Source organism: Tursiops truncatus, chromosome 15, assembly GCF_011762595.2.
Source record: "Tursiops truncatus isolate mTurTru1 chromosome 15, mTurTru1.mat.Y, whole genome shotgun sequence".
In the NCBI taxonomy this organism is placed as follows: domain Eukaryota; kingdom Metazoa; phylum Chordata; class Mammalia; order Artiodactyla; family Delphinidae; genus Tursiops; species Tursiops truncatus.
The window spans coordinates 24207315-24230317 of NC_047048.1; the positions used below are offsets into that span (position 1 = coordinate 24207315).

General features: G+C 46.9%; 1 protein-coding gene across 2 annotated transcripts in view; it reads right to left on the reverse strand.

Annotated features, from left to right (window-relative positions):
- The window catches only part of XYLT1 (xylosyltransferase 1), a 317888-nt gene that overhangs the window by 231233 nt on the left and 63652 nt on the right, over positions 1-23003 (reverse strand). The gene's annotated exons all lie outside the window — the stretch shown is intronic.

The following is a 23003-nucleotide window of genomic DNA, read 5'->3' on the forward strand; positions in this document are numbered from 1 at the left end:
ATTCCAATGGGCTGGGGAAGACTCCTTTCAGGCGAGAGAAGGCCAGAGAAAGTCCCATTCATTCACTGGCTACAAAAGCCAATTGACTGGAAATGCTTGGTGGTAATGTCTCGGGTCATTAAACGTGAACTCTTGGGTGGGGGGCAGGGTGGGTACGGAGGAGGAAGGGGCAGCTGGGGAGGAGGTAATGGTTTTCAGCAAGTGGATTCCAAAGAAAACAGGAAGCTCGGCACATAAAGGCTATTTTTGTCTGGACTATGTCAGCTCTGAGCTTCATCATCTTGGATTCCTGACTCTGGGAAAGTAACCTCAAGCTGCCTCTTACAGAGAATGGGCGTGATTTTTACAACCCCTCAGTGCGAACTCAATTGGAAGCTTTGCTTTATCCGAGCAGATTTTCCAACACAGGCTTCAAGGAAGCCGTGCAAATTAGCCCCAGCTCACTGGCCTCTGCTGTCAACAAGAAGGAGATGTAGGAATCACACCCTATCTGTTTGTCTGTGAACGGCTTATTTTACTTAGCATGGTGTCCTCAAGGTTCATCCATGTTGTCACAAACGGCAGGACTTCCTTCTTGTTTGAAGGCTGAATAATATTCCTCTGTGCAGGGCTTCCCTGGTGGCGCAGTGGTTGAGAGTCCGCCTACCAATGCAGGGGACACGGGTTCGTGCCCCGGTCCGGGAAGATCCCACATGCCGCAGAGCGGCTGGGCCCGTGAGCCATGGCCGCTGAGCCTGCGCGTCTGGAGCCTGTGCTCCGCAGCGGGAGAGGCCACAACAGTGAGAGGCCCAAGTACCACACACACACACAAAAAAATTCCTCTGTGCATGTACGTACTATGTATTTTCTTTATCCGTTCACTTGTCAACGGACATGTAGGTTCTTTCCATGTTTTGGCTATTACAAATTTGGCTGCCATAAACATGAGAGTACAGATTTCATGATTCCACTTACATGAAGAACCTAAAATAGACTCTTATAGACGCAGAGAGTAGAAGGGTGGTTGGCAGGGGCCGGAGGGAGAGGGAAATGGGGAGGTGCTATTTATCGGGTACAAAATTTTGTTCACACTAGATGAATAAGCTCCAGAGAGCTGCTGTTCGACACAGAGCCTAGAGTTAACAAACTATATTGTACACTGAAAATTTTGCCCAGAGGGTAGATTTCATGTGAAGTGTTCTTTCCACAACTTTAAAAGAAGGAAGTGTAGAGAAAGCGGAACATCTTAAACCCCTACCCCAGGTGAACTGTCACTCATTTCTTGTTCATTTCTCTTTGGTACCTAATTGTGATGAGCGTGGAGTCCTGACCCCAGGATCATTTTGCGTTCTGGTCTGTACTGACTTTTCCTTCAAGACGAGGGAATGCTCTCTCCTGATTCCTCTTCTAATTCCCAGCACTTCTCCAACGGTGCAGCTCAAAGACTGTTGCCAAGAGAACGTCTCACTCTAATTTTCACATTCCACCCTGGCACTGAATATTCCTCGTACTCAGGAAGAGACTGAGGGGCATTTTCTCTCCCACGTTGCAGCCTTGGCCCATAAAGGAACTTGGAGAAGTCTTAAGAGAAATACTGCAGGCCTCTGTCTTCAAACCCTTACTAGCTCCTTCTCAAGGGGAAAGCAGTGGCAACTATGACGGGGGAGAACCTTCACTGAACCACTTTTTTTCAAGTGAGGTTCATTATTTTAGCATCTCTCACGAAGCCCCCCAGCCAGCTCCTGTATCACTCGTATGCAGGGAGAGTGGACCCTGTACTCCCAGTTTCCCTGTGTCAGGCAAGCATGCTGGGCAGGGCCCATGCTAGTTGCCAGGAGGCAAGGCCATCATCCTGGTCTGTGCCGGGCAGTGTGGGTCAGATCCCACCGTGCTGTTCAGTGAGTGACAGCAGGCAAGTCTTTGCTTCAGCTCAGTCTCCGTGTGTCTGTCTGTCCCTCTTTTTTTTTTTTTTTTGCGGTACGCGGGCCTCTCACTGTTGTGGCCTCTCCCGTTGCGGAGCACAGGCTCCGGACGTGCAGGCTCAGTGGCCACGGCTCACGGGCCCAGCCGCTCCGTGGCATGTGGGATCCTCCCGGACCGGGGCACAAACCCGTGTCCCCTGCATCGGCAGGCGGACTCTCAACCACTGCGCCACCAGGGAAGCCCTGTCCCTCTCCTTATTCAGATCCTACCATCCAGATTTTGACTAGAAGAGAAGAAGCTGCTTCTCAGACTCAGACATTAGCCTCATTTTTAAAGCCAGGTCTTTGCAAAGCATTGCACAGGGTGTTGGGTGCGTGCCCAGATTAATTAAGCTGTACTTCACAGCCCATTCGGCTATTGTTTGGGGATTACTCTTCACTGCTCAGAATCCCACTGGGTGGGGTGGGGTGGAGAGGGGAGAATGCCATCCTGAACCCCTATGAACAACTCCACTGGAAAAAACCTTCCTGGGAAACCACAGGGAACCTCTGACAACTGTGTTGACAAAACCCAGAGCCTGATCCTTGGATACAGTGTCGCACCAACTCTTTATTTGGTGTTCCAACGGAGAGGAAGACCCTCTGGGCTCAGGGTCAGGGGACTAATATTCATTAAAAAGCTTCTGAAAAACAAAAGCAAAAATGCTATCTATTTAGCATGTTAATCACCTAGCCAAGAAGAAGACAAAGTAACTCACAAATGGCCATGTCATTGACACTTGGGATTCACTTGCCAAGAAAGCTGTGTTCCCCTCCTCTGTGCACATTTGAAATATAAGACTCTCCCTCCGGAGGCTCAGTCCAGAGGATTCAAGGTACGGCAGCACCTCTGTGAGGTCTCACTTTCAGTAACATCCTCCTTAATTGGAAAGGCTAACGAAGTGGAACCAGGTCATTGATGCTGTCTGCCTAATCCATCCTGTCTGTCTAAATTGGGACTCTTTGGTTTACAGTAAACTCCTGTCTGTCAGAGGAAAGGCTCCCAGAGACCAAAGGGGAACCTGCAACGTGCTTGGATGCTACAGTGGAGTGCTTTTAGAATCTTAATGTGGGGACTGGGAACCAGGGAACCACCTAAAGCAAGGAAAGCCCTTTCATATCATCTACTGCGATGACGACATGGAGGAAGTCAATTGGGGAACTGGGTAGGTTGAATAAGTGGCCCTCGTTTTCACCACTCCCTAGGTCCACACCCTCTGGTCCTGCGATTTTGCATTTCTTTGCCAAGCGTGCTTCCTCATCCCTTGAACTTGGGCTTGCCCATTAGCAGTTATGACATAAGAGAAGCTTGAAATGTGGCTGCGTGATTGAGCAGGACCTCTTGTGCTTTTCCCATCAGCACAAGAAGAATGTGCCCAGGTAGCCTACTGGTCCAAGGAGGATGAGAGACAGTCGGGGCAGACCCCATCCAATCTGCAGCTTGAAGCTAAGCCCAGCCTAGATCAGCCAACCCCTAGCCAACCTTCACACATGGAGAAAATATATGCTTGTTCTTTCCAGTCATTGAGTTTCAGGTTGATTTGTCATGCTGCACCATTGTGGCAGATACACTCTCCAAACATGGACCTTGATAGAACCAAAACGTACTGTACAGACAGTCCAGCCTTGGAAACGAAATGATGCATACTCTCCCTGAGTCTGCAAATATATCCCAGGAACCGGAAATAACCAAACTGATAGCTATCATTTATTGAGGACCTACTACGTGCCAGGCTCCATGCGAGATGTACATTACACCAAGCAAAGAAATTACTCGACCATCAGGATCTTGCACTACTTATGAGTTAGCCTTCAGCCCTCTTTGCTAAACATACCAGTCCTTCTGAATTTATTTAGATGCCATTACAGCCACATTAATGGAAATCATCACTCAGAGTGCCCTTGCCCTGAGATGAAGACATTTTTCATTCTTTTGGCTTATTCTAAACCTTATCCCATGGGCATATTACTTGACCACAGTTCAGAACAGTCATGAATACTAGTAGTAACTATTAACTTACCAAGTTACTTGTTAAGTAATGGCTAATAATTTGTTAGGTTCTTACCATGTTCCAGACACTGGCTTAACCTCTATACATGCACCATTCCGTTTACCACTGTAACAACTTTATGGTAGGAACCACCATTACTCCCATGATAGAGATGGGGAAACTGATGACCATAGAGACTGAATAACCTGTCCAAGGCTACACAGATAGTGTTGAAGCCTGGATTCAATCCCAGCGCCCCACACTCAAGAAACCTGTGCTCCACTATTTTACACTAGCTCTTACCTGAGAATATCGTCCCACCTTAGACAATGTAATCCTGCAACCTAGAGAATGTCTATCTAAAGGAAGAATACAGCAAATGAAAGGTACCACCTTAACAACTACTGGAATCCTTTTTTAGTATCTGTATTTTTTTAAAAAGGTAGTGGACATGGTTGATCGAAATCAGTACATGTGAGGTGACTAAAAACAAAATGCAGTCACTGTGCCACGGCAGGAACCATGCAGAGTTCGCCAAACCCGTCCACAAATGTTTACCGTGTTCCAACTCAGCAGCTAGCGCTATGCCTGGCAGGTACCCTGAGGGAGACAAAAATGAGTTTAAAGGGACCCTGTGTGCCCTTCCATCCCAAAGCTGTTTAAAAGAGAGGCAAGAGCCTGATTACAGCTCCTGCAGAACTGAAACTTGTCTGCACCTCGAGTCTTGCCTGTAAGACAAGGAAGCCAGGCTCAAAAACTTTCGAGCCCATCAGGGCCAAAGCCCTAATTTTAACAAGCAATTAAACTTTCATAAAGAAAGCAGAGAGGAGGAAGAATTTGTTCATTTTCATTCCAGGCATGCATCAAACATTTCTGGCTTTCCTGGTTACGCTGAGACCTGCGTAAGCCTTAGTCAATGGAAGGGGCGTTCTCCTCCTTGGCTTTGATGATATCATAAGATAGCGTTTGCTCTTGCGTGTTGAGTGATGACTTCGGTGTACACGTGAGACAATCCTGTGATTCAAGCCTTCTGAGCCAGTTTCCCCGAGGCCCATCAAGTCAGCATATAGACAATGGGCCCCAATAGTACAGCCTCAGCACAGACACACCCAGGACAACACTGCAGAAGGCTGGGTGGTGCTCTCCCCGGGAGCCCTCTGCTTGGCGATAGAAGGAGGAAGCTTCCACCATCCAGAGACTGGACCTTATTCTGGTCACTGTCAAACACCAGGTGCCTTGGGAAATGCAATGAGCTCTTCATGGGATCAAAAACTCAGCACCCTTGCCTGCTGGAGAAACTGGCTCACTGGAGACCACCCAGTGGAAGCTGAGTTTGGATGTCAGGCTAGAGACCTAAACGGATAAGGTCACTTGTACTGCAGCCTGGCATGGGGCAAAGAAGGTTCATTCACGGGAAAAAAGTGCAGGTTTGGGGTCAGCTCTGGATTCAAATCATGCATAACCACTGTTTTAGTCTGCTCAGGCTGCCGTAACAAAATACCACAGGCTACGTGGCTTACACAAGAGAAACTTATCTTCTCACAATTCTGGGAGCTAGAAGTCCAAGATCAAGATGCCAGCAGGGTTGTTTTCTTCTGAGGCCTCTTTTCTCGTCTTGCAGACGGCCACCTTCTCACTGTGTCCTCACGTGGTCTCTTTCCTCTGTGCAGGAGTCTCTATGTGTCTCTGTGTGCCCAAATTTCTTCGTCTTACAAGCACACCAGTCAGACTGGATTAGGGCCCCCCTAAAGGCCTCATTTTAACTGAATCACTTTTTTAAAGGCCCTGTCTCCAAATACAATCATGTTCCCAAGTACTGGGGTTGGCGAGTCAGCAGGTAACAACCACTTAGACTAGTGACCTCCACAGCTTCTGTGAGCTTTCCCTTTCTCATTTACACAATGTAAACAGGTGGGTCTGTATTCTCCTACAGAGCTACTGCAAGAAAGTAAAGCACAGAGTGTATTGTCTGGCCACTTCTGTAAGTGAGAAGGAGTACTGATAACTATTACACCAGCTTAACAGGTGTAAACCTGGACTGTCTCACAGGAACCCAGATACACAGTCACCTCCTGCCTTGAAAACAGGATACCACTGACATCACAGGTTGCCGTGAACATTAAATAAAACCCGCTATTTTAACTGTCTGGTCCCTGGGTTAAAATTAAGCTCAAAGATAACCTTCCCTTTGTTTTCTTCTTCCAGGCTTATGAAGGCTAAGACATAACCCTCCACACCCAACCCTACTCAACCACAGCTCTTCTGAACTGAGAGTTATTGCAGGTAACTGGACAGCCGTGAAATGGGTAAGTTTACCTACTCTGTTCTGAATGCTTACTTTGTGCCAAGCATGTGAACCACTTGCAGCTCTGCCAAGGGAAGTCTCATATCCCCATTTTACAGATCAGATAACTGACGCTCTGGCAGGACAATTTGCTCTAAAACACAGATTTGATAAGGGATGGAGCCTGGACCGGTGCTCAGGTTTGTAAACTGCCAGAAACTGGTCCCTTACCCAATATCCTGGTGTTTCTAATAGCGTGAACTTACTGAATCAGGATCTCTGGGTAAGGATCCAAAGAACCTGCATTTTTATTAGATACTCTTGGGCAAGTCTTACGCAGGCCAAAACCTGAGAACCCCTGATTATATCCCGAATAATACAAGACTGAAAGCATCCAAGGTGAGAAGGACAGTCAGCGAAAAACCAAAAATTTCTATTACGACCCCAACCTCTGATAGCCTGCCAGCCACCAAGTGTCTAACGCATGCTTAGGACTTCGGTGCTCGTGCTCTGTGCCCCCAAGAAATTTCCTGATGGGTGTGTCTTAGCCCATTCGGGCTTCTCTAACAGAATACCACAGACTGAGTGGATTATAAACAACAGAAGTTTATTTCGCACAGTTCTGGAATCTGAGAGTCCAAGGTTAAGGTGCTAGCAGATCTGGTGAGAGCTTCCTGATTCACAGATAGCTGTCTTTTTGCTGTGGCCTCACATGGCAGAAGATTCGAGGAAGCTTTTTGGGGTCTCTTTTATAAGGGCACTAATCCCTTTCATGGGGGCTCTTCCCTCATGACCTAATCGCCTCCCAAAGGCCTCACCTCCTAATACCATCCCATTGGGAGTTAGAATTTCAACATATGAATTTTGGGGGGACACACACATTCAGCCTCTAGCAGGGTGGCTTCCACCCCTTCCTTTCTCCCCACTTAAATGGTGACGGTATCCCTCCTGCCCCAGAAACCCTGTCATCAACCCTCCTCCCTCCACCATTCCCTCCCCAGGGGTGTGTGACCCCTTCTCAACTCCTTCTCGAGATCTGGTCACGGCCACGAGGGTGCTCACACAATGGGGCTTTCTATCTAGACGTCCCTGTGGGATGTCACAGCGAGCTTATCTCGCACGGCCGTGGCTCCTGAGATGAAGGCGGGGCACGTGCATGGCAGGCGGCACTGGGAGACCAGGGAGAAATGCCAAGGACACAGACCGCCCTTGTTCTCTGAGAAAGGCTGCACTTGGAATGTGAAGCTGGCCAGCACCACACAGACTCACCTTGTTAGAAAATGCAAACTCACCGTCAAATAGGACTCAGGGGAGAAAGCAGAAACCCCGCAATGAGGGCAGGGGGACTCTCACTGCTTCAGAGAGATGGTGATAGATGTGGTTAGCACCTTAAAATGGGGTGGAATTTCCTCGCTCCGTCTGTCTCTCTTTTGTCTTAAAGGTTTTAAAAGTTTAGAGCCCTCTTTGCTCTTCTGCACTCCCTCCACATTTTTTAGTCCAGACCCCAGAAATGAGCAACAGAGCCTCAAAATGAAGCTCCAGCCCTTGGAATTGGTAGTTGACCATCCCCAGCCTGGGAAGATAGGAGAAACCACAGACTCATGGAAGTTCGGCAGTGAGTTTTGTGTCTCTCAGCTCGGTGTGTGTATCTTCGAGCACAGACGGTTACCAAAAATCTAAACCATCATATATAACACTTTGTTCTGTGTGTGCCTACGGAGGTTTTGTAATTCTTTACAAAGTACACGGAATGACAGTTCTCAGAACGACAACGTTTTGAATACACCTGCCTGAGACACTGGACATGTATTTCTGCCAGAAAGCAAAGCTCTCGGCCGTACGGCTGCTGCCTGGCGAACGACGGTATCGTCACCTCCCCCTTAATCATGCAGTTATCCTAGGGTCACATGGCTGATCAATGATGACAATAATCAGAATAGTAGCTAACACGGGGCTCATACTGATCACAAGACATTATTTTTAGTGGGTTGTAAGAACCATCTCATTAAAACCTCACAACAACTCTTAGAGTATTAATAGGTATCATTAGTAGATATTAATAGCCCCAATTTACAGATGGTGTAACTGAGGCTCAGAGGGAAAGTAATTTGCTCAAAGGCATTCATTACTAAGTGGCAGAGACAGGATTTGGACCAGGACAGCCTAATTCCTGAGGCTGCGCTTTTGGACCACTAAATTACACTGTTTTCCAGCGGGACAACCACATGGTAAATCGTAATCACTCAACCACAGCTCATAGTTTTGTGAGTTGCTAGCACTAGGAAGCCTTATAGAGCAGGGAATTGGATTACATGGTATTAGGAAATACCGGATCTTCCCATTTCCTCACTGTGGATCTTCAGCTAATATATTTAACTTATAATAATGATAAGAATAACAATATAATAACCATCTCGACAGTCACTGTAAAGACTGAGTGAGATGGTGTATCAGAGCCTTGCCCAGTCCTGGTGTTGAGTAGGCAAGCCACAAATGGTAGTTCCTCTCGGAGGACAATTATTGTCACTTTACAGTGTTCTGTTTTTCACAGCTCGAAGGCATTTCAGACCAGAAAGAAGGCATGCCTGCCACACACCGAGAAAAAGCTGAGGAACGCAGGACAAGAGGTTCTGGTAGCCCGTCCAGGGCTCTGGGTCCTTCTGAGGCTGGCCACCTGGGCTCGGCCTGTACACAAGCCTTCCTGAAGCTCAGAACACAAGGCGCATCTCCAGCTCAGCCCAATAATTACCTTTTCCCAGGCACAGGCCGCACGGCACCTGCCAACTTGGCACCCGTTGGCTGTGGTTGCCAAGATGGCGTGTGGCCCAACTGCAACCAACGCTGCCAGGTGTCCTGTAGACACTGTCCAGAGTTCCAAAGACACTATCCTCTGCTCTACAGCTCCTGGCACTGCTCAGTGGGTTTTCTGTTCCACGGGGATCTAGCTTAAAGATCTGAGCCCCAGAATCTAAGACTGTGAATGCTGGAAAGATACTTATGTAGTGTAGGTAAGCAGCAGCTTCTCTATAGGATGCCCAAGGTGGATATTACTAAGCAATGATAGAAAATTTGATAGGCCTCAAATTTTCGACACGGCTCTATGAGCAGACACTACCAGTAGATTCCTGCTTTCCAGTGAGATGAAACACATTTCTTGCCCTGACCTGAATCAGACCCATCATTTTCTGGTGAGGCATATGAGATCCAAAATGGGAAGTGGATTTCCTAACGGCCACACACCATTTATAACAAAACCCAGTCTAGAATCCAAGTTTCTTGATAGAAAATCCTGGGTTCATCCTTTTTTGCCAAAATAAATGTCTACGTGTGTCCTTGCCCGCCCCCCCCCCCCCAACCTTTTCTTCATTTCTTCTTCTTCAGCTCCTCACCAGAGCCTCTAACTAGGACATCTTTTGTTCAAAAGATAGCGGATCCCAGCTCTGGGAAAACTGTGATCCAGCAGTGCTTTATGTCTGGAATGTTTCCAAGAGGTGCACACAGAACTGCTGGTTCAAACTGGGGGAAAATGGATCCCAGGATGTGGACACATGGTGATGGAGTGGAGAGCTCTACAGCGGGTACAGGGGGCGCATCCCCCGCTCCAGGCTGTGCCTCGGAACAGGGGAGCCTCCTTCCTGGGCTGGAAGAGAGATGGCTGACAGGCGGGCCCACAGGAGACAGATGGGCAGAGGCTTCCTACAGTGAGAGTCAGGTTCAATGTCAGGAGGTTTCAAAGAGGTGGGACCTGGGGGGATTGATTGCCCCCTTCCTGCCTCCCCAGCCTTTTCTTGTATTTCTTAATGCTCATGATGGTAATGAGGATGAAGATGATGGGATGGGTGACAATGGCCATTAGGATAGCTTTCATTTAAGTCTTTATGAAGCACCCTGTTTAGCAATTTCTATGCATTATTTCATTAATCCTTATTTCACCCTCATGGGGTGGCTACAGGATGGCCATAGAGTCTGGAAACACAGATGATTTTATTTTATGCTCTTACCATTGGGAGATGCTCCTGATGACGTTATATGTTTGCTTCTGTCTCCAGACTATGGATTTCCTGTAGTATTCCTAATTTAGAGAGGCTCAGGAAGACTTGCCCAAAAGTCAGAGCCAGGCCCATTTAACCTCCATATCTTCTAAGTTAGAAAAATAAAGTAACCAAAATACGTGGATGTGGTATGGTCTGACCTACACAGTGCACAATATCGTTTAAAAAAAACCTAGCTGCCAACACTTAAAAATTGGGTGATTTCACAATACCCAGATTTCTGGTTTTTCTTAAATGTCAGAAGATCCATCCAAGTAGGTGTGCAGGCTGGCATGGCTGCAGCTGGAGCTGAGTAGCTGCTACCATTTTTTTTTTAATTAATTAATTTTTAATTTTTGGCTGCGTTGGGTCTTCGTTGCTGCATGTGGGCTTTCTTTAGTTGCGGTAAGCGGGGGCTACTCTGTGTTGCGGTGCGCAGGCTTCTCATTGCGGTGGCTTCTCTTGTTGCGGAGCACGGGCTCTAGGCACGCGGGCTTCAGTAGTTGTGGCACGTGGGCTTCAGTAGTTGTGGCTCGCAGGCTCTAGAGTGCGGGCTCAGTAGTTGTGGCACACGGGCTTAGCTGCTCCGCGGCATGTGGGATCTTCCCGGGCCAGGGCTTGAACCCGTGTCCCCTGCATTGGCAGGCGGGTTCTTAACCACTGCCGCTACCCCCTGACGATGGGTACACACCCTCCTCTTGGCTACAGCCCCTACCCCGCCCACCTGGGCTGGCCCCAGAAGCATCTGAGTTTGTGACCCCCCACCTCTTAACTACCATACTTTATTTCTCCCACCAAAGGACAGTACCATTTTACCCACTGGGCAACTTATTCTACGTGACTCCAGGCTCACCCCGGATCCCAAGAAAGAAAAGTTCAGGATGCCGAGACCTGAGAGGAGAAAGAGGCAAGCTCTAATAATGTACAAGTGAGCTGAGCACTACAGTTCATTCATCTACGAGCCTCTACCTGGAGCTCAATGGTCTTGACTTCTCCAGGGGGCGGTGGGCATCAGGCACAGCGGGTGGCGGGCGGGGAGGCTTCAGTGCAGAGTGTGGAACAGGAAGAAGTTATTAGCGCCCACTGTTTTCTTGCTTCCTGCACGGCCGCGGCGTGCAGCTGCCTGTGAACTGACCGTTTGTTCCCAGCTCTCCTGGAAGGAAGCACTCTCATCACCCACGACAACAGAGTTGGCCCAAAGAGCCAAGAACGTGCGCGGGGGCTCCGAGCCCAGCTCTTCTTCTGTACAGGACAGCCCCAGAGCTGCCGAGACAGGAAAATGGGAAGAAAGCGCAGCCTGGCCTAGAGCATCCTGCGGGGCCTGCAGACAAAGCCCCAGCTGGGGGAAAGGGAGGAGGGGGAGGCCAGAGGAAGGGGATCCAGTGGGGCCCACCGATCCTGTACAATGAGCTCCTTTCAGCGGTGAATAGAGGACTCTCCTCGACTCGGCCTCAATGGCTTTGTTTCTGAAACGACCCATTCTACACCCAGAAAGCCAAATTTGCCAGACCCTGTGCCAAGGTCAGGAAAGAGCCTGAGATCCCCCAGCACGTTGATAATCAGCCCCCAGGAGAGGACCACTGTGCTCAGTGCTGCTCGGCTGACCCAGCATCTACAACGATCCCCTTTGATTTCTACGCTTTTCTGCACGGGGGCGGGGGCCCCTCACTCACACGCGTGACCTGTTGGGCATAACTGTAGGATCTCCTCAGGGTAGTAAGTGCTCTTTTCTCACGAACTTCACTGAGACATCTGTATGGAGGGAGGGGGTAGGGCAGGATGAGAAAGGATGAGACTGGAGAAGCACGATGCAAGTTCAAGTCTGCCGTCTCAAGTTGACCAAATTCATGATGCAGTGGGAGCTCATCGCTGACCACCCAGCGGCAGCCTCTGCTTTTTCTTTTTTTTTTTTTATAAATTTATTTATTTATGGGTGTGCTGGGTCTTTGTTGCTGTGCGCGGGCTTTCTTTAGTTGCGGCGAGCGGGGGCTACTCTTCGTTGCAGGCTTCTCATTGTGGTGGCCTCTCTCGTTGTGGAGCACGGGCTCTAGGCGCTCAGGCTTCAGCAGTTCTGGCACGCGGGCTCAGCAGTTGTGGCTCGCGGGCTCTAGAGCTCAGGCTCAGTTGTTGCGGCGCATGGGCTTAGTTGCTCCGCGGCATGTGGGATCTTCCCGGGCCAGGGCTTGAACCCGTGTTCCCTGCATTGGCAGGCAGATTCTTAACCACTGCGCCACCAGGGAAGCCCCGAGCCTCTGCTTTGTAGGCTCCCTGAGAACACCATCTTTGAGGGTTTATTGCACAGGGAGCAAACAGCAAACTGGGGGCCTATGGGCAGTATTCAGCTCAGACGTGTTTTGTTCAGCCCGCATGATGTTTTCAAAAGAAGAATGCTACGTGTGATGCCAACACTTAAAGTTCAGGAGGTTTCATGTAAAACTACAAAGCTCTGGCATTTCTTTGAAAATCAGAAGATCTTGCAACAGGAATTCATCATTTCCGTAAGGCACTGACTGTGAGCTCAGATCTGGAAAGAGGTTGTCTCTCTTAATGGGGCACGCGCCCTCCAGCTTGCCACTGACCTCCTGACACGCTTCCCTCACTGAGGCTGCCACGTGGCTGCTGTGAGCACCGACGTTTGCAATCTCTAGTATATCAAGTCCCAAAGCTCTCAGCAGAGGCCCTGGGGTTGGAGAGAAGGATGGGATATGGACTGGTTGTAAAGCAAACTTGGCTACAAAATTCAAAATTCGACTCAAGAGATGTACACGAACACACAACCAGGAACCCTGGGTGAGGAAAAGCGTCCACGCCCACGAATAGGGGTGAGGCTCTTCTGCTCTCCTCACTCTTCGCTATACACTATTTAACAACTTGTCCTGTTTTCCAAGGCAATCTTCTCTGTGTTCATGTTTAACGAAGTCCTGGGCCTGCCACACGGACAGCACTGGGCAAAGTCTTGTTGAACCAAAATCAACCGAAGCTCAAGTCGTGTTGGGTTGGAACCTAAGAGACGCATATGCTCTGAACCCAGCCCACTTAAGAGGTGTAGGATGTTTTCCTAACTGCAAGTCAAGACAAGTCCCTTGGGAATGAAAGACTGAGCAGAAGTAGACGAGCTCAACCTACTTACTGGTTGGCGGATGTCTGAGATGATGAAGCAGAGAGGTCATCTTTATATGACACACAGTATACTTGATATACACGTTATACAGCATAAGGTCTGTTGGGAAGATATGACATGTGCTGACATCGTAAAATGAAAGTAAGTTCCCAATGTATCCAAGGATCCAAAACCTCACCAGAAACAAGGTAGCCCTCAGAGTCGGGGCAGATGCAGCATATTCTCTTGCAGCTTTTCTAGGTCTAAAAAGGTAGACTGAAGTTTTACTGTATCTGCTTCTGCTGTATGTAGCCAAGACCATTTTCCAGCTCTGTATATGAGTGTGTGTGTATGTTTGTGTGCCTGGATGTGTGTGCACACATGCAAACATTTGTGAACATTCACATGCACGTACATGGGGTCTCTTCCATCCAAAGCCCTGCTAAAAAGCTGCAGAGGGATCTGTGGATTTCGTCTGCCCTGCATCCCTCCTTTTGGGGAACTCCCCTGAGTCACCCCACTCTTGTACTAATTTCAAATGGCCACTGGGGGTGGGGAAGCAGCATCAGGAGAGATTCCACTAAGCAGGCGTCTATTTCTGAGCTGTGACACAAGCGAGAACGAATAAAAGCGTGCAGAATTTCATTGCTGCACTTTGCACTTAGCTATAATTATTCATACAGGAGCATCTTTAAACACCAAAAGGGGGAAATATTACAGTTGTTCTGATTTCATATGCTAACTGTGTTTACATGCTAACAGCATTTCTCAGGGACAATTATCTTATTACTAGTGCAGTAATCTTTTCAATCTTTCAACACCGTTTACAGCTGCCAACTTCAAAAATTAAGGCTAATGAAGACCCTGCTTTCAGCAGGTAGGGTAAACGGCTCACGCATTTTAACCATTTAAAAGAAGATCAGTTTGGGGAGAAGGCGTGAAGCGGGGGTGGGCACAGTGTCAAAGGTAAAGAGAAGAGATTGTATAGCTTCCACTGATTTGAGGGCTAACATTCTGCCGACGCTAGTATTCCAGAATCCACTAGACAAGTTTCATCAATGGAGAGACCTGTAGATATCAGGACCAAGGACAGCTGGTCCTGCCCACGCAAGAAGAAAGGGGGTATTTTGCATGCAATTATTCTACTTCCATTCGTCATATTCTTCCACGTGGCTTCAGCATGGAGTAGTGGTTGAGAACACGGACTCTTGCATCGGATGACCTCTGCTCAGATGCTGGGTCAGTCAATTGCTCTGTTCAACCTTGAGCAAGTTACTTACTATCCTGGTGCCTCTGTTTCCTCCTACGTGAAATAGGGATAATAATAATGCCTACCTCCCATGCCTGTTATCAGGAGTGATTGAATTAACATTTGTAAAGCACTTAAAATAATGTCTGGTTCATAAGAATCATCCAATAAGTATTTCTTTTAAAAAGCACGGGCTCTATTATAAGGCTGTAACGCACGTGAACAACATCTGTTTTCTAACTCTTTCTTGACCTCATGCATACTCACTGCATTACGAGACATTTGAGAATGGCTAATATATAATCGCAGCTGTATTTACTGTTGTCTGTTAGCAATAACTTCTCCAATTACTTGTCCTTCTATCTCGTTAGCTGCATATAAAACCAGCACCTTAGATCATCCATCATTATTTTTCATTTTGTTTTGTTTTAAATCACAGAGAAGCAGACCTCTCCCTGAAGGGCTATTGCGGGAGCCCAGATTTACAGTCTGGTTCCTCAGAGCCCAGGCACAGCTCAGGCTGTGGCACCTGAGGAGCCCCTCAGGAGTTTCTCCCAGTGCCTGGACCGCTAAATGTCACCAAGCCCCTGCTGTGTGCCTGGGCTCAGCCATCCACAGCCCCATCTTTCTGAACTCACACAAGCCCTGTGAATAGGTAACATGGAGCAGGTGGCACCGAACCCATTTATAGATAAGGAGGCTGAGGCTTTAAACAACTCTTCTATGACCACAGCTTGCTAATAAAACAGTCATAATGTGGCACAAACGATGAACAATCTCTCCTTTAACATCTTCTTAAGCTACATGTCTGAAGACGATTACTGCTGCTCGTAGGAGAACGAATGGTAACAACCACCACCAGCCAACACACATAACGTGCCCGGCATTATTCTAAGCCACTGTCAGGTATTAACTCACTTAATCCTCACAACTACCCTGTAAGGGTGGGGCTGTTATTAGCCCCCATTTTACAGATGAGGGAACTGAGCTCAGAGAGGTTATGCAACACGCCCAAAGCACACAGCTGCAAAGTGTTAGAGTCAGAATTTGACCAGATCCAGGAGATCTGGCTCCAGACCCCCTGATCTTGAACCCTCTGCTCTGTAGTTTCTCATAATAGCTGTAAAATTCGATGACCGTCACCTTTTCAATGAACACAAAAGGCATAAAGAGACAGAGGAGGGATCGACTGATTCAATCATCATATATCAAACAATTGATGACCAAATTGGTGATTTAGTTAATTTTGTGATAAGCACTGCCAAAGGGGAGCGAGGGAGGACACAAAACAGGGGACTTCGACCACTGTGGCGGATCAGAAAGATTCTTTCAGGGAGTGAGACTTAAACTGGGCTTCAAAGAAAGGGCAACTTGTCTGAGATGGGAGAAAGGATAAGCATCTTAGGCAGAGGGAACAGCATTAGTGAAGGATCTGAGGTGGGAAAGAACACATAACTTTTAAGAAACAAAGAGAGGAGGTCTGAACTTAAGAATGCGAACGGGCGAGTGGCCAACAACAAGGTGGGAAGACTGGTGTAGGGGCTGGGTGATGGAGTCCCGCGGGGTCCGAGGAAGGAGTCTGGATCTTATCCAAAGAGCATGGTGAGTCGTTGACAAGGTTTAGTGTGGAGGGACATGTATCTTCGTTAGAAGCCAGCTTTCAGTACCACCATCTAAATCACATATACTTGGCTTTCCGTATCGGATCCACAGGTATTTCCGAAAACCAACTCAGTGAACCAACACGCTGAAGAGTCAAGATGAGTTTCAAGTCATTTCTATTTCCCACTTTTAGGGGTCACAAAGCCCACAAAGTTTAAGCCATAGGTGGCAACGACCTGCCAACCTCGTGAGTTATTCAATCCTCATTATTGTTATAGACAGTGAAAAAAGTGCTGCTATGTCACAGCATACGGAAGTCTGATATCTTCCGTACGTCTACAAAAAAGAAATTGATCTAGGTTATACAAATGTCAATTTGCAACTCTGAGCTCTATGGCTTAGGAAAATGCCAGAGGCATTTTCAGTTAAAAGAGATGAATAGCAAAAATGTCCCCCCTACCCCTGCACACACACACACACACACACACACACACACACACACACACACACAACAAAGCTGTGTATACTAATGCCTGCAAGCTCCCATTTCCTGACACCTACTGCGTGCCCTGTGCTCTGGTTTACTTTAACCTCGTAACTAATGTGGCCACCGTCCCAATTTGTCTGGGTGTTCAGTACTCAAATCAGGAAAGTCCCAAACTAGGATGAATTGGTCACTCAACCCACCATAACCATAGGTATTAATATAAGGAAACCACAGGCTCAGAGAGCTAAAGACACTCATTAACTTCACACAGCAGGTAAGTAGTGGGGACCAAGGCTCAAATCTGGTGTGCAGGACAGCCAGCCTGCTCCACCTCCTGGGGAAGGACTTAGAAAACCATTCAGTTGGATCACTGCCCCTCCCAAGACCCTTAAAGACTCTCACCCCCACCTGACACACACACATCCCACTCAAGAAGGCTGAATGACTGTAACTTCTGTGCAATGGAAGATACAATCCCATGCCATCAGTCCACTCTATCCTTAACTCCCTTTCTAAAGACAACTAGACTGATCAGGGAGCCCTCCGAGCCCAGACATGACTTTCTTCCTGTCTCTGGCTTGACCACAGGATGACTGCAAGTTGAGAGCATTTGAGCATTCCATCACATGGTGGAATGGCCTCACCAGCAGCTCTGAATCGGCCTGCTGGGGTGCCGATCAAGGAAAAGAAACTCCTGACCTTGGCAAAGTTCTAGAAGCAAAGAGCTACAAAGAATCTAGAGACGGTTACATCCAGCTGTGTTCATTGTACAGATAGAAAAACTGAGGCTTAGAAGAACAAAGGAGACATTCAGATGATTCGCATTGTTCTTTTCCTCCTTTGCTTCCTTCTCCACAGCTGAATTAGGGCAGGTCAAACATAACTACTCAACTGTTAGGAGTTTTCACACCAATGGGCGTGGCATACAGCTGACAATAAATGTTCAGTGAATGTTCAGCAAGCATTTAGTAGGTATACTGTTGGAGGGACAATATGTGTGTGTGTGTGTGTGTGTGTGTGTGTGTGTGTGTGTGTATGTGTGTGTGAGAGAGACAGAGACAGAGAGAGACAGAGAGACAGAGACACTGCGGTCCCCATACCAAATGGGTGTTCTCTTGTTTTTTGTTTTTACCAAAAAAATCATTTTATTATAACCACCTCTTAAACAATACATTCTATAATCTCAATTATGTCTATTAGATTTGCTCAAAGAGGCCGGGCCCTCGCAGGGAAACCTGATGGAAGTCTCCTTCCGCCAGACCACCAGTAAGTGGCCACTTTCCAAAAGGTGACCCTTTATGTACACATCTGCATAATTTAACCTAAAATCTTAGTATTCTAGCAAAGATGCCTCCTTCTAATTAAAGTAATTTCTAGGCAGATATTGCTAAAGGCTTCCTTTCTTTCAAATAAAGTAATGAGCTGCTATTTTTATTAAGCATATATTATGTGCCAGGTACTCTATTGGCCTTAACTCTTTTGTTCTTTGTTTTGTTTCGTTTGTTTTTAAATTTATTTATTTTTGGCTGCATTGGGTCTTGGTTGTGGTGCGCGGGTTTCTCACTGCAGTGGCTTCTCTTGTTGCGGAGCACGGGCTCTAGGCACATGGGCGTCAGTAGTTGTGGCACGTGGGTTCAGTAGTTTTGGCTCGTGGGCTCTAGAGCGCAGGCTCAGTAGTTGTGGTGCACAGGCTTAGTTGCTCTGCGGCATGTGGGATCTTCCTGGACCAGGGCTCGAATCCATGTCCCCTGCACTGGCAGGCGGGTTCTTAACCACTGTGCCACCAGGGAAGTCCTGGCCTTAACGCTTTTGGATTCTCATTTTCACCTTCATAATGACACCATAAGGAGATATCTCCAGTTCACAGATGAGAAAACTGAGGCTAAGAGACAGTAAAATAACTGCTCCAGTGTCACAGAGCTAGTAAGAGGCTGACTGAACCTGGGTCTTACTCTGAAGTCCAAGCTCTTTACACAATGTCCTATTCATCTCAGATTAAAGCCCACTTCCACCCTCTACTTTTTCTTAGTATTTTTCCATGCACAGGACACTCCAAGGAACTTAATTTTTACCAGAAGGATATGAAACAAGGAATTGGAAAACCTCCGTCCTGACTCAGCTCTATTACAACCGCTTCGCGATCATTAGCACGTTGCAAAATCACTGAGTCTCAACTGTTTCATCTGTTAAATCAGTGTAATTCTCAACCACCTCTCAGGACTGTTGCCAGCTACAGAGGAGAGTGCAGCCAAAGTGCATCTTCTTCTTACACATTAGTGTAAACGTACTAATGCCACAGAACTTCCAGAGGCCAGATCTCCCTGCAGGAGGTCGGTCTTACCAACCTCTCAAATGCTCTCCTGGGCGAGCAGCCCCATCTACCATGCCCTGCTCCAAGGAGTTACCTCCTAAAATAAACCATGCTCACTTCAGTTAGCTCATCATAAAGACCATACATAGAAAAAAACACTCCAGAGTTCCCACCTGGCTGCAGCTTCTCCAAAATTCAGCCCAAACGGCTAATTTCTAATGTAATCTGCAGCACCTCACAGGCCGTTTGAAGTCAGAAAGGCCAGCTGAGAGATGGAAACCCCTGGGCGTTAGCACAGCCTGTTCCAGCAGTGATGCCCCAGCGTTTCTGAGCAAACTATTACCGCAAGAAAATGAGAGCTTATCCCAGGGAGGGTGCTGGAGTGAAATTAGACAGGGTGCAGTGGGTGGAGGCTGGAGGGAGCCACGCCAGGGCTGCGGGTCTTGGGGTGGTGAGGGGGAAGAGGGTAAGTAATCTGTGCGCCAGGGGCTGCGGTGACCTCTAAACCTTCTCTGAGGCTCATGTCATTCTCGGGACTGGCAAGAAGCCAAGTGTAGCCTGTCAGTTTCCCCATCCTTGAAGTGAGGGATATGACCCAGTTACACACACACACACTCTCAAGACACACTTGAAAATGTTGATATTTCCCTTGGAAAGATACACAAGAATTTGTTAGCAATGATTTCTTTTAAGAGAGACTGGAAGAAATGGGGGAGATAGAATTCTACTTTATTTGTATCCTTCTCTCATGGGTGAATTTTCTTGTCATATGCTTGTAACTCCTTTTATTTAAAAAGCAAATGTCACTTAAAAATGAAAGAATAGTATATGGTTCCTCAAAAAAAATAAGCATAGAATTATCATAAAAAAAATAAGCATAGAATTATCATAGAGCCTAGTAATTCCACTTCTGGGTCTATACCCAAAAGAACTGAAAGCAGAGACTCAAACACATATTTGCACACCCTTGTCCTAATGGCATTATTTACAACAGCCAAAATATGGTAGGTAACAACTTAAGTGTCCACAGAGGGATGAACGGATAAACAAAATGTGGTATACACATAAAGTGGACTATTATTCAGCCTTAAAGAGGAAGGAAATTCTGACACATGCTGCAATGTGGACGAACCTTGAGGACATTACTCTAAGTGAAATATGTCGGATACAAAAGGACAAATACTGTATGATTCCACTGATATGACGTTCCCAGAGCAGTCAAATTCACGGAGACAGAAAGTGGAATGGTGGATGCCAGGGCTGGGGAGGTAAGAACGGTGAGCTGTTGTTTAATGGTTACGGAGTTTCAGTTGGGTTTGCAGAAGATGAAAAAGTTCTAGAGATGGATGACGGTGATGGTGTGCAACAATGTAAACGTACTCAAGCCACTGAACTGTACACTTAAAATAGTTAAGATGGTAAGTTTTATGTTGCATATATCATTCCATAATAAAATATGTGAAAGACAAAAAAAATAGAAGGATAAGACAAAAACCAATAAAAATTGGTACTTGGTGGTAAAAAGAGAGACTGTTCCAAATGCCTCTTGTTTTGTAGATTTGACTTTGGAATCAGATAGAGGGTTTACCGAGAAACAAAACAAAAATTTTTTAAAAGCAAATGCATTAGGGATTACTGGAGCCAGGGAATTATAAATAACTTGTTATTTCTTCTGTAAACTTTCCATGTAGGTAGCCACCCAAATTTCCAAATATGAAAAAATGAACAAATTGTGGTACATCTATAGAACGGAAGCCTACTGGACAATAAAAAGGAATGAACTGTTGATACGAGTGAATCCCAAAATAAGTATGTTGAGTAAAAGAAGGCAGACGAAAAAGAGTCCGTACCCTATAATCCATTTATGCGAAACTCTAGCAAATGGAAACTAATCTATAGTGACGCAAAGCAGATCAGCGGTTGCCATGGAATGGGTTGGGGGCGGGGCGGGCATTACAAAGGGTCACAAGGAAATCCTGGGGATGATGTTCATTTTCCAGTTACTGCAGTGACAGTGTCACAGGTGGACATATGCATCAAAACTCATCAAACTGTACCTTTAAACATGTGCAAGTCAATTATCACAGGTCAATTATTCCTCAATAAAGCTGGACCAAAAAAAAGTTTTAAAAACCTATTTAATGCCAAGACTTCCCTGGTGGTCCTGTGGTTAAGACTCCACACTCCCAATGCAGGGGGCCCGGGTTCGATCCCTGGTCAGGAACTAAGATCCTGCATGCCGCAGGGCGTGGCCAAAAAAAAAAAAAAATTTAATGCTATACAACTAAACAAAAGAGAACTTATAAAAGATAACAACATGGGGGCTTCCCTGGTGGCGCAGTGGTTGAGAATCTGCCTGCTGATGCAGGGGACACGGGTTCGAGCCCTGGTCTGGGAGGATCCCACATGCCACGGAGCAACTAGGCCCGTGAGCCACAACTACTGAGCCTGCGCGTCTGGAGCCTGTGCTCCGCAGCAAGAGAGGCCGCGATAGTGAGAGGCCCGTGCACCGCGATGAAGAGTGGCCCCCGCTTGCCGCAACTAGAGAAAGCCCTCGAACAGAAACGAAGACCCAACACAGCAAAAATAAAATAAATTAATAAACTCCTACCCCCAACATCTTCTTCTTCAAAAAAAAAGGTAACAACATAAAATAATAAAATAAAATAAAACAAAATGAGGGGGTTAGATTAGAAAATTTCTAACCTTCTAACTCTGACAGTCTATGAATTATAGTTCTAAGTCCAGGTAAAATACCAAAAGAAAATAAAAGACTTCTAGGAATTTACTCAACTAATCACAGTGAGAGCTATCATCTAATGAGCTCTAACTATGCATCAGGCACTGTGTTTAGTTCTCTGTAAACCTTATCTCATAAATCCTCACAGCAAGTCTATGAGGACATCACTGGTGTTCTTCCCATTGAATGGATGAGGAAACTGAGGCACAGAGAAGCCAGAATTTGAACCAGGGCTGGATTATTCCAGAATCCATGCTCTTACATATGCTCTTACCCACTGTGCCAGACCCCTCTGTCAATTATTATTGAGAGCCTACTGCATGTCAGGCCCTCTCTAAGGCTGGATTCACAGTGACAGAAGCCACTTTCAGCCATAAGTTTGCAAAAAGGGACAGGTAAAGATGCCAGTCCTGGTACCTTTTCTTTTCACCTCTAGGGTAGGCAAGCACTATCACCCCCATCACAGGCACACACAGAGCTCCTCTGAGGGAAAGATTCAGCAAGGGTCCAGAAGTTGTCTAAGGCAGCAGTGCCCCATAGAACTTTCTACAGTGGTAGCAATGTTCCATATCTGGGCTATCTAATACGGCGCCCACTAGCCACCTGTGTCTGCTGATCACTTGAAATGTGGCTGGTGCAACTAAGGAACTGAACTTCTAATTCCATGGGGGATGAGCCCATGCACTTCAGACTCTGAACGGCAATGATAAGACAAATGGTTTAAACAAAAGGAAGATTTAAATTTTAGGAGGTCAATTAAGAACTGGCTTATGTCAAAGGGAGAGAGTTGTGAGAATGTTTCAACGTCTCCGGCCCTGGAGACGGACCAGGGTGAGTTTTCCAACTCGGCTACATTCTAGCTGGGTGACCCTAAGCAAAGGATCTCAGCTTCCTGGAGCCCACAGTTCCCATCTATAAGGTGGGATGCCATTAGGATCTACCTGCAGGGGATATTGTGAGGGTCACCTGAGCTGACAACATATGGAAAGCACTTGGCATGGAACCTCAGCTCAGATAAGACACAAGGTAAATGTCCTCGATCACTGGAAAGTCACCTAAAAGGACAGCTTATGCATCAGAGCTCATCCAGGCGGACCCCAAAGACCAGCCAGCTCTGGGCCCAACGTCTCAGAATGACAGCATATCAGAGCGAAGGAAGTGGCACTGGACAGCCAGTCCCAGGAGAACAGGTGATTTGCCAACGTCTTCCTCCTCATTTCTCACTAAGTTCTGGAAGACTGCACCCATTTGGCTTTCTCAGCTGGCCA